This window comes from Melanerpes formicivorus, unplaced genomic scaffold (assembly GCF_026170545.1).
Source record: "Melanerpes formicivorus ecotype bairdi unplaced genomic scaffold, bMelFor1.0.p_v2 SCAF_1, whole genome shotgun sequence".
Classification (NCBI taxonomy): domain Eukaryota; kingdom Metazoa; phylum Chordata; class Aves; order Piciformes; family Picidae; genus Melanerpes; species Melanerpes formicivorus.
In genome coordinates, this window is record NW_027142353.1 from 48329417 (window position 1) to 48341137 (window position 11721).

Genomic DNA, 11721 nt, shown 5'->3' on the forward strand with positions numbered 1-11721 from the left:
GGTTGTGGAGAGTTGGTGCAGGATTTGGGAGGTTTTGGGGGGAATTTGTCAGGTGTTGGGCAGGTTGTGGGCAGGTTTGGGAATTCTTGGTTAGAGCTTGGGAGGTTTAGGTCAGGTTGTGGGGGGTTGGGACAGGATTGAGGAGGTTTTGGGTGGATTTATTCAGGATTTGGTCATCTTTGTCCCTGGAACATTGGGAGGTTTTGGTCAGGGCTTGGTCAGGAATTGCTGTGGGTTGGGCCAGGCTTGGTTCAAGTTTTGGCCAAGGGTTGAGAGGTTTTGATCAGGATTTGGGAGGTTTTGGTCAGGTTGTGGGAGGTTGGTGCAGGATTTGGAAGGTTTTGGGGGGAATTTGTCAGGAGTTGGTCAGGTTGTGGGCAGGTTTGGGACGTTTTGGGGGGTTGGGACAGGTTTGAGGAGGTTTTGGATGGATTTGATCAGTGTTTGACCAAGTTCCTCTTTGGGAGTTTGGGAGGTTTGGGGCAGGATTTGGCAGGTTTCGGGTGGAATTTGTCAGGATTTGGTCAGTTTGTAGCCAGGTTTGGGAGGTCTTGGTTAGAGCTTGGGAGGTTTGGGTCAGGGGTTGGGATTGGATTGAGGAAGTCTTGGGGGGAATTTGTCAGGATTTGGCCAAGTTCTTCCCTTAGGACTTTGGTACTTTTGGGGAAGGATTTGGGAGGTTTGGGTCAGGCTGTGGGGGGTTGGTGCAGGATTTGGGAGGTTTTGGGGGGAATTTGTCAGGATTAGGTCAGGTTTTGGCCAGATTTGGGAGGTCTTGGTGAGGTTGTGGGGGGTTGGGGCAGGATTGAGGAAGTGTTGGGGGGAATTGGTCAGGATTTGGCCAAGTTCTTCCCTGGGACTTTGGGAAGGGTTTGGGAAGGATTTGGTGTGGGGAGGTCCTGCTCCAGAAGGTCCCAAAATCGCTTCAGGACATTTTAAGGGGTAGGACCTTTGTTTGGGGGACAGTGGGGGACAGGGAGAGAGAAGTCTTGGGGGGGAATGGGGAGGGGAGGGAGTGTTTCCCAAATGTGGGGGTCACAAATGGAACTCAAAGGACCCCAAAGTGAGAAGCAAAAATAAATATTAATTTCCAAATTCCACCTTAAAAATTACTTTCTGGGGGCCTGTGCCCCCCCAAGGGACAACAAGGGTCAGGGGGAGCTGCTTTGAGGGATGGGGGGAGTCAGGAGCCTGGCTTGGGAGCTGGGTGGGATCAGGGAGGTCCAGGCAGGAGCAGCCCCAAGGCTCCAGGGGAGAGCAGCCCCAAGGCTCCAGGCAGGAGCAGCCCCAAGGCTCCAGGGGGGAGCAGCCCCAAGGCTCCAGGGGGGAGCAGCCCCAAGGCTCCAGGGGAGAGCAGCCCCAAGGCTCTAGGCAGGAGCAGCCCCAAAGCTCCAGGGGAGAGCAGCCCCAAGGCTCCAGGCAGGAGCAGCCCCAAGGCTCCAGGCAGGAGCAGCCCCAAGGCTCCAGGCAGGAGCAGCCCCAAGGCTCTAGGCAGGAGCAGCCCCAAGGCTCTAGGCAGGAGCAGCCCCAAGGCTCCAGGGGAGAGCAGCCCCAAGGCTCCAGGGGAGAGCAGCCCCAAGGCTCCAGGTGGAAGCAGATCCAACGCTCCAGGGGAGAGCAGCCCCAAGGCTCCAGGCAGGAGCAGCCCCAAGGCTCCAGGTGGGAGCAGCTCCAAGGCTCCAGGCAGGAGCAGCCCCAAGGCTCCAGGTGGGAGCAGCTCCATGGCAGCTGGTTCCAGGGGTGCTGCCTCAGCTCGCCTGGGACCAGGAGGTCCTGGGAGCACTTTGGCTCCAAGCAGGAGGAGTAGGACACAGCCCCAGGGTTTAGCTCCAGTTTCTGGGACATAGGGAAGGGAAGAACTTGGAGCCACAGCCTGGGTGTGGTCATTGGGGCAGCTGAGACCTCTCAAGCCTGAAGCTGGGGCTTGAGGTCCTGCTGTTGGGTTCCTCCTCCCTGCTGCTGGTGCAGCTCCAAGCCTACAGCTGCTGGCCCCAAGCTACCCTCATGGGGCTTCAGTGGCCATTACCACCCACTGGATGAGGTCCTGGGCAAGCTCCCTGTGGCCATCAGGTCCTTCAGGTCCCTGAGGCCATGACCTGCAGGCAGCTCTGGCCAGCAGCAGCAGGCTGCTGAGGAAGACCATGGCGAGGAAGAGCCACATGCAGCAGCGATCCAGCACCGTGGCCACCTCCTGCCAGTGTCCGGCGTGGCGCTGGGCGGCTCGGTGCCAGGCTGGGTTTGAGAGGTCTGGGCTGGGTTTGAGTGGATCTGGGCTGGGTTTGAGAGGTCTGGGCTGGGTTTGAGTGGATCTGGGCTGGGTTTGAGAGGTCTGGGCTGGGTTTGAGAGGTCTGGGCTGGGTTTGAGAGGTCTGGGCTGGGTTTGAGTGGATCTGGGCTGGGTTTGAGAGGTCTGGGCTGGGATTGAGTGGATCTGGGCTGGGTTTGAGAGGTCTGGGCTGGGATTGAGTGGGTCTGGGCTGGGTTTGAGGGCATCTGGGGTGGGTTTCACGGGTCTGGGCTGGGTTTGAGAGGTCTGGGCTGGGTTTCAGGGTCTGGGCTGGGTTTGAGGAGGTCTGGGCTGGGTTTCAGGGGTCTGGGTTGGGTTTGAGGGGTCTGGGATGGGTTTCAGGGTCTGGGCAGGGGTCGTGAGGGCCCTGGGCCAGCTCCAGCTCTCACCATGTTGATGGTCTGCGAGAGGCTGACCTGCAGGGTGACGTTGAGGGCTCTGTCAGTGTCCTCCACAGGCAGCAGGGCCTTGGAGTAGTTGGAGAAGAGGTCCTGGAGCAGCTTGTAGGCAAACCTGCCCTCAGCTCCCAGACAGCCTGCCAGGGACCAAGACCTAGGGGACAGCTCCTGGGGGCTTCAACCAGATCCCCCCTGTAGGGACCCCCCCCAGGAGATGACCACAGGGACCCTCCTGACTGCCAGCTGGGTTGAAGGAGCAGAGCAGGACCCCCAAAGCCCCTCCCCCCCAGCCTGAGGCTCTCCTTCTACCTCCAGCACCTCCAAGCCTCCTCAGCACCAGCTTCAGGCTCTCCTTCCACCTCCAGCACCTCCAACCCTGCTCAGCAGCAGCCTCAGGCTGTCCATTTTCAGCAGCAAGGCAGGAGGACTCCAGGCTAACAGCCTCCTGAGCTGGCAGGTGGGGTCAGGGAGCAGCATAATGCCCCTGAGATCCAGGAGGAAGTAGTTAGAGACCTGCTGAGCCACTTGGATCCCCACAAGTGCATGGGAGCGGCTGGGATCCATCCTAGGGTGCTGAGAGAGCTGGCAGATGAGCTGGCCAAGCCTCTCTCCATCATTTCCCACCAGCCCTGGCTCACTGGAGAGGTCCCAGGGGACTGGAAGCTGCCAAGGTGATGCCCAGCCACAAGAAGGGCCAGCAGGAGGAGCCAGGCAATCCCAGGCCTGTCAGCCTGACCTGAGTGCCAGGCAAGAGGATGGAACAGGGCATCTGGAGGGCAATCACACAGCACTTCCAGGAGGGCCAAGGGATCAGGCCCAGCCAGCATGGATTCAGGAAGGGCAGCTCCTGCCTGACCAACCTGATCTCCTGCTCTGCTCAGGTGACTGCCTGGGGGATGTGGGGCAGGCTGTGGCTGTGGTCTGCCTGGACTTCAGCAAGGCCTTTGCCACCGTCCCCCACAGCAAACTCCTGGCCAAGCTGTCAGCCCCTGGCTTGGACAGCAGCACTCTGTGCTGGCTGAGGAACTGGCTGGAGGCTGAGCCCAGAGAGTGGTGGTGAATGGTGCCACAGCCAGCTGGCAGCCAGGCACTAGTGGTGTGCCCCAGGGATCAGTGCTGGGCCCCAGCCTGCTCAATCTCTTTATTGATGATCTGGAGGAGGGCACTGAGTCCATCATCAGTCAGTGTGCAGATGACAGCAAGCTGGGGGCAGGAGTTGAGCTGTTAGAGGGTGGGAGAGCTCTGCAGAGGCACCTTGCCAGGCTGGGCAGATGGGCAGAGTCCAAGGGCATCAGATTGAACACATCCAAGTGCCAGGTGCTGCACCTTGGCCACAACAACCCCAGGCAGTGCTCCAGGCTGGGGTCAGAGTGGCTGAGAGCAGCCAGGCAGAGAGGGACCTGGGGGTACTGGTGGAGAGGAGGCTGAACATGAGCCTGCAGTGTGCCCAGGGGGCCCAGAAGGCCAAGGGCATCCTGGCCTGCATCAGGAAGAGTGTGGCCAGCAGGAGCAGGGAGGTCATCCTGCCCTGTACTCAGCACTGGTTAGGCCACACCTTGAGTGCTGTGTCCAGTTCTGGGCCCCTCAGGTTAAGAAGGACATTGAGATGCTGGAAGGTGTCCAGAGAAGGGCAACAAAGCTGGGGAGGGGTCTGGAGCACAGCCCTGTGAGGAGAGGCTGAGGGAGCTGGGCTTGCTTAGCCTGGAGAGGAGGAGGCTCAGGGGAGACCTTCTTGCTCTCTCCAACTCCCTGAAGGGAGGCTGTAGCCAGCTGGGGGTTGGTCTCTTCTCCCAGGCAGCCAGCACCAGAACAAGAGGACACAGTCTCAAGCTGTGCCAGGGGAGGTTTAGGCTGGAGGTGAGGAGAAAGTTCTTCCCAGCAAGAGAGATTGGCCATAGGGATGTGCTGCCCATGGAGGTGGTGGAGTCCCCATCCCTGGAGGTGTTCAAGAGGGGACTGGATGTGGCCCTTGGAGCCATGGTTTAGCAGTCAGGAGGTGTTGGGTGAGAGCTTGGACTTGATGATCTCTGAGGTCTTTTCCAGCCTTATTGATTCTATGACTCCTCCCCTGCCCAGGCCCTGAAGCAGAGGCAGAGAAGCTCCAAATTCTATCAACTTTGTATTTTTATTGGTTTTTTTTCCCTGTTCTCCACCAAAAGACAGAAAATATCTAAAGCTTTGATTTGGAGTTGGCCTTTTTGTCTTCTCCTCAATCACAACCTTGACACAACCTCCTCCCCCCTCATGCACCAAGGCCTTCAGCAAGCAGCTCCTGGGGGGCTCCCAGCCCCAGCAGCTCCTGGGGGGCTCTGCTCCAGGCTGAACATCCCCCAGGGCCCTCAGCTGCTCCTCACAACTTCTCCAGACCCTTCCCCAGACCCTTTCCCACCTTTGTTGTCCTCCTCTGGCCCTCAGCCTCTCCCCAGCCTCCCCTGAACTCTCTGCAGCACTTCCCAGGCTCTGACCTGGGCAGCCCAGGGCAGAGCAGAGGGGCAGCAGAACCTCCCTGCCCCTGCTGCTGCCCACACTCTGCTGCATGACCCCCAGGACACCTCTGGCTGCTCTTTTCCAGCTGAGGAGGAGAGGTGATGGGATGGAGGTGGTTGGAGAAGAGGTGGTGGGATGGAGGGGGTTGGAGAAGAGGTGGTGGGATGGAGGGGGTTGGAGGAGAGGTGGTGGGATGGAGGGGGTTGGAGGAGAGGTGGTGGGATGCAGGGGGTTGGAGGAGAGATGGTGGGATGGAGGTGGTGGGATGGAGCATTGCTCAGCATTGCTCTCCAATCTTCCAGCCCCACCCTGACCTCAGCCCAGTGATGGCCACCAGAGGCATGGCCAAGAGGAAGCATCCCCTGCTAGGAGGACATCAAACATGGCCTGGCCTGGAACACCTGGAGAGGGTGGCCAGGGTGGCCAGAGTGGGGCCAGGGGTGGTGGAGGAGGAGGAGGACACCAAGGGGGGGTCAGAGTGGTGGAGGAAGAGGAGGACACCAGTGTGGTGCCAGGGTGGAGGAGGAGGAAGACAACTTGGCCAGGGGTGCTGGAGGAGGAGGAAGACAACCTGGCCAGGGCTGGTGGAGGAGGAGGAGAAGCAGCTGAAGATGTCCATTGCAAGCTAGAGCCTAACCTCCAGCTGGTGGCCAGAGGGCTCTGAGCTGTGTCCAGCAAGCCCCAGGAGCATCAGGCTGGAGAGGAAGGGGCTGGGCTGCCTGGCCCCTGCCGGCCCCTGCCCCCCAGCATGGGAGCAGCTCCACCTCTGTGAGCAAACCTGGGCTGGGCTCTCCCCAGCCTCAAGCTAAAGCTCTCCTTCAGGGGGGACTGGAAGCAGGTCCCCCAGCAGCTGCTGAGGGTCCTGCCAAGGCTGGGGAGGAAAGCAGCAAGTGCAAGAGCTGAGAAGAGCTGCGAGAGCAGCTTGGAGAGCAAGCAGCAGCCGGGGGCAGGCGGGCAGCCGGGGGGCAGGGGGCAGCGGTTGGTGAGGTCACCTCCCTGGCCCCTAGCAACTGCCAGCCAAGCGTCCCAGCTGCCCTCCTCTCCCTCAGCCCTGCCTGCAGGGAGCTCCAGCGGCTCCAGCCAGCCAACTTGCTCCAAGGCAAGCTCCGAGGCCAAGCGGCTGGGAAGCCGAAGGCAGCGAGTCGGGAGGGGAAGCAGCGAAAGCATCTCCCTGTGCTCAGCAGCTGCCAGGCCACCGCTGCAGGCTCTGCGGGACCCCTCCTGCCGGTACAGCCCAGCTCCTCCTGCCCTTGCCCAGGGCCTCCCAAGCCCTCCCGGGGACCCTCCAGCCCCCCAGCACTCCTTCTGCCAGGGCCCCTCAAGGTCCCCCTGCCCCCGGCCCCTTCGCAAGCCCCCAGAGCTCTCCAGCCCCAGGGAGCTGCAGGCTCCCCCCGCCCCAGGGACCCCCCACGTCCCCCTGCCCCCGGCCCCTTCGCCAGCTGCCAGCAGCCTCCTGGCCCGGGGCCGCCTCTCTGCCTCTCCCCCAAAGGCCTTCGGCAGCTCCCAGGACCCCCCTGCCACAGGGACCCCCCCGAAGTCCTCCTAGCCCAGGGAGCCTCAGCCCTAACGCTCCCCGGAGCCCAAACGTCCGCCAACTGCCGGCGCCTCGGCCGCTGCCTTCCCTTGCTCCAGGAGCTCCGGAGCCCCCCCAGCGCCCACCCCGACTCCTGTGCCCCCCCCCAGTCCCAGCGCCCCCCAGGGCCTGCCGCTGCCCCCCGCTCCCCTCTCCCACCGAGCCCCCAGCGCTCCCTCCGCCCAACCCCGCGCCTCAGCCGCCCCTTCCCCGCTCCTGAGTGGGCAAGGAAGGGAAAGATGGGCTTGGGGTGGAGGTGCTGGGATGGAGGGGCTTGGAGGAGAGCTGGCGTGGAGGGGCTTGGCAGGTGAAGAGCAGAGGGGGCAGCAAGGTCCCCTCCCCACAGAGGACTTCCCAGCGCTGGGGGTGGGGCAGAGGAGGGACTGCCTGGGGGGGAGCTGCAGCCAAGCCTTCCAGCAGCACAGCCAGGGGGGCTTGAACCTCCTGCAGACCCCCAGAGGTCCCCCCGGAGGTCCTCACCCTCCCTGCCAAGCCTGGGAGGTTCCTCTCCCCACCACTCTTTGTCTTCTCCTCCCCACAGCTGCTGTGGCTTCTCCTCTGCCCCATGCAGAGCCCCCAGGGGGCCGTGGCCGTGGCTGGGGGCACGGAGTCCTGGGCTGTCTTCTCCTTGAGCTTGCCCTGCCCCACGGGAGGATGTGAAGCCCATGGAGAAGCCCTGGAGCTCCAGCCCTGCCTGCTCCAGAAGCACACTGGTGAGTAGGCTGCTGGGCTCCGTCTGCAGGCCTGGAGACAGCTCCAGGTGGTGTCCCCAAGTCCCTGGCTGCCTGCTTGAGCTTCCCTGGGGGGCTGCTGAGGTGCCCACGGGCTCATCTCCCCAGGGGCTTGGTTGATCCCCATGGGCTTGGTTGATGTGCAGCTGAGGATCCCTGTCTGCAGGAGCTCCCTGGAGGAGGAGCAGCTGAAGAACCTCCTGCAGCAGCTGGAAGCAGGCAGCTGGAGGCCTTCTCAGCTGCTGCTGCCGGCGGCACGCAGCTGGGCACGGAGGCCCCAGCCTGGCACAGGCCCCTGGAGTGAGGCAGCTGAGGAGCCAGGAGGTGCCACAGAAGCAGGGGAGGCAGCTGGAGGCCATGCTGAGGTGCAAGGAGGGCTCCCCACCAAGCCTCCTGTGAGGTTTGCTCCCCACCAAGCCTCCTGTGAGGTTTGCTCCCCACCAAGCCTCCTGTGAGGTTTGCTCCCCAAGGGGCAGCCAGCTCAAGCCTTGGGACCTGCCCTGGGCTCAGAAGCAGCCCGGGAAGGCTCCAGGCCTGGGGGGGTCTCCAAGCCCTGGAGCTGTGGTGCTGAGGGCCACAGCTTGGGGGTGCTGGGGGGGTGCTGGGTCGGCCAGCAGCATCTCCAGGGTCTCTTGCAAGCCATCCCCTGGCTGCAGGAGTCTGCTGCCCCCAGCTGGGGCTGGGGCTGGTTGCTTGGTGCCAGGCAGATGTCCTGCTGCCCATGCCACTGCCAGCTGTCCCCTGCCCCTGGCAGGCTCTGGCCCGAGGGCAGGAGCATTCCTTGTGCCCCCCTCCCCAGGTGCCACTGGAGATGTCCCCCCAGCCCCAGGAGGCTGCCAGCAGCTGGGCAGCAGGCAGAGAGCCTCCAGCTCCCCCAGCAGGCATCTCCCTCAGCTTGCCAACCTCCTCCCACCTGATGCCCAGGGCTCTGCCTGCCCCATGCCAAGCCCAGTCCTCACCTGGGGCTTGCTCCTTCTGCCTAGTGGCTGAGAAGAAGAACCAGCAGAGCCTCCCCCGAGCTGCAGCAGCCCTGCTGCAGGGCCCTGCCAGCTCCCTCCAGGGCAGGAAGGAGAGGCAGAAGAACCTTCATCCCCCAAAGCAAAGAGGCCAGGAGAGAGGCCAGCAGAGGGGCCAGCAGGGACATGAGGCTGTGTGCCAGCTGCTCAGGTAGGTCCTTCTGGCTGGCAGCCCAGCACCAGGCAAGCTCCTGGAGCTCAGCTCTGGAGCTGTGTCTGTCCAGCCAAGCATCAAGCCAGGCCACCACAGCTGCAAGGTGGCCCCAAGCTGGGGTCATGGTTGGGGCTGGAGGCCAGGGAGGGACAGCATGGGGTGGCAGCAGGACATGAAGCCACCACAGCTGCAAGGTGGCCTCCAGCTGGCCCCATGGCTGGGGCTGGAGCCAGGGAGGGACAGCATGGGGTGGCAGCAGGACATGAAGCCACCACAGCTGCAAGGTGGCCTCCAGCTGGGGTCATGGTTGCGGCTGGAGCCAGGGAGGTGCCCTCCTGAGGTGCCAGCCTGCCATGGGGACCTTGAGGGAGGCCACAGCCTGGCACCTCTCCTTCCCACAGGCACCTTCAGCCCGGAGCTGCTGCCCAGCCACGCTTCCAGCTGTGGGGAAGAAGCCCTTGGGCCAGCCTTGGTGCCCTGTGCCAGCTGCCAGCTGCCCTTCGGCGGGGACGGAGCTGCAGGGCCCTGCCGGCTGCCAGCGGACACCCCCTGAGGCCCCCCAGAGCAGGGGGCAAGGACAGAGAGCTGGGCTGGGGGCAGGCAGGGAATGGGCAGGGGGGAGGGCAGCTGCTGGAAAGGGCTGGGGATGGTCTGGGAATGCAGCTGGATTGGGGTGGGATTGGGACAGGATTGGGGTGGGATTGGGACAGGATTGGGGTGGGATTGGGTGGGATTGGAGCAGGATTTGGGCTGGAATTGGAGCAGCACTGGGGCTGGAATTGGGTGGGATTAGGGTGGGGTTTGGGCAGAATTGGGAAGTTTTGGTGGAGTTTGGGCAGAATTGAGAGGTTTTGGTGGGGTTTGGGCAGAATTGGGAAGTTTTGGTGGGATTTGGGCAGGATTCTGCCAGACTGTGCCCAGTTTTGGTCAGGACTTGTTCTGAACTGGGCAAGGACTTGGGCAAGTTCTTCCTTAGGACTCTGGGAGGTTTTGGGGGGATTTGGTGTGGATTTGGTCTCTGGATTGAAGCAGGCTTGGGTCAAATCCTGGCCACAATTTGGGAGGATTTGGGAAGGATTTGGGAGGGTTTTGGAGGTTTTGGTGTGGGTTGGGCCAGGATTTGGCCAAGTTCTGCTTGGGCTCTGTGAGGATTTGTTCAAATTATGGGGAGTTGGGGCAGGATTTGAGGAAGTTTTGGGAAGGATTTGGTCAGGATTTGGCCAAGTTCCTGCCTGGGTCTTTGGGAGATTTGGGGCAGGATTCTGGAGGTTTTGGGTGGATTTGGTAAGGATTTGGCCAAGTTCCTCTTTGGGACTTTGGGAGGTTTTGGGTAGGATTTGGGAGGTTTTGGTCTCGTTTGGGCCAGGATTTGGCCAAGTTCTGTACAGCATTTAGTAGGTTTGGGGGGGAAGTTGTCAGGCTTTGGCCAAATTCTTCCCTGGGACTTTGGGAGGTTTTGGGCAGGATCTGGTCAGGAGTTGTTCTGGCTTGGGGCAGGACTTGGCCAAGTTCCTCCTTAGGACTTTGGGAAGGGTTTGGGAAGGATTTGGGAGGTTTTGGTCTGGCTTGGGTCAGGTTCTGCTCAATATTTGGAAGGTTTTGGTCAGGGCTTGGTCTGGAGACAGCTCTGGGAGGCTGTGAGGTCCTCTGTGGGGATCCCCTGATATTAATTATCAGCAGGATTATTAGCCCTATTGTTATTAGCAGCACAATTAGCTGGTTGTTTATTATTATTATTCCTATGACTATTAGCCACATTGTTTGTCATTATTAGCAGGATTATTAGCCACATTATTTATAATTATTAGCAGGGTTATTAGCTCTATCAGTTATTTCCAGCAGGACTACCAGCTCTATTATTAATTATTGCCATTATTAGGGCTGTTGCTCTATAATTAATCACTATCAGGACTGTTAGCTCTATTAGTTATTAGCTGTGTTAGTTATTATTAGGAAGACTTTTAGCTCTATTATTTATTATTCTTATTAAGACTATCAGCCACATTATTTATCAGTATTAGCAGGACTATTAGGTGCATTAATTATTATTAGCTCTTTAAAGTATTACTATTAGTATTACTATTAGCTGTATTATTAGTTATTAAGAGAAGTATTAGCTCTGTTATTAATTATTAACAGCATTATTAGCACCATTACTCAATGTTTGTGGGATTCTTAGCTCTATTTTTAGTTATTTCCATTATTAAGATGCTTAGCCATATTAGTCATCAATGTTAGCAGGATTCTTAGCTCTTTTAAACATTAGCATTAGTGGTGTTATTAGGTCTGTTATTAACCATTACCATAGGTCAGATTATTAGCCATAGTATTTATCAGTATTAGCAGGAACATTAACTCCATTACTTCTTATTAGCAGGAATATTAGCTCTAATTCTTTGTTCTTCTTATTTCTCAGACTCTTAGCCATATTGTTTCTCATTCTTAGCCTGATTATAGCTCTAGCATTAATCCCCAGCAGGAATGTTAGCTCTATTAGTTATTATTAGGAGGACTTTTAGCGCTGTTAGTTATTGGTACTATTATTAGTAGTAGTAGTTTTAAGTCTCTTAGCCATATTATTTATCACTATTAGCACCATTATTAACTCCATTAATTACTGTTAGCAGAATTGTTAGCTCCATTAATTATAATTGGTATTCTTAGCACTATTAGTTATTAGTAGTAATAGGACTATAAGATCTATTATTAATTATTACCATAATTAATATTATTAGACATATTATTAGTGTTAGGAGTATTATTAGCTCTACTAATTATTTTTAGCAGGATTATTAGCTCTCCTAGTAAGTATTGACATAGTTAAGATTATTAGCCATAATATTTATAGGTATTAGCAGGATTATTAGCTCCATTAATTATTATTAGCTCTATTATTAGTGCTCTTATTAATTCTTGCATAGTTAAGATTATTAGCCACATTATTTATAGGTATTTGCCGGATTATTAGCTCTCTTAATTATTATCAGCAGCATCATTAGCTCTGTTATTTATTATTGCCATAGTTAAGATTGTTAGACATATTATTTATCGGTATTAGCAGGATTATTAGCTCTT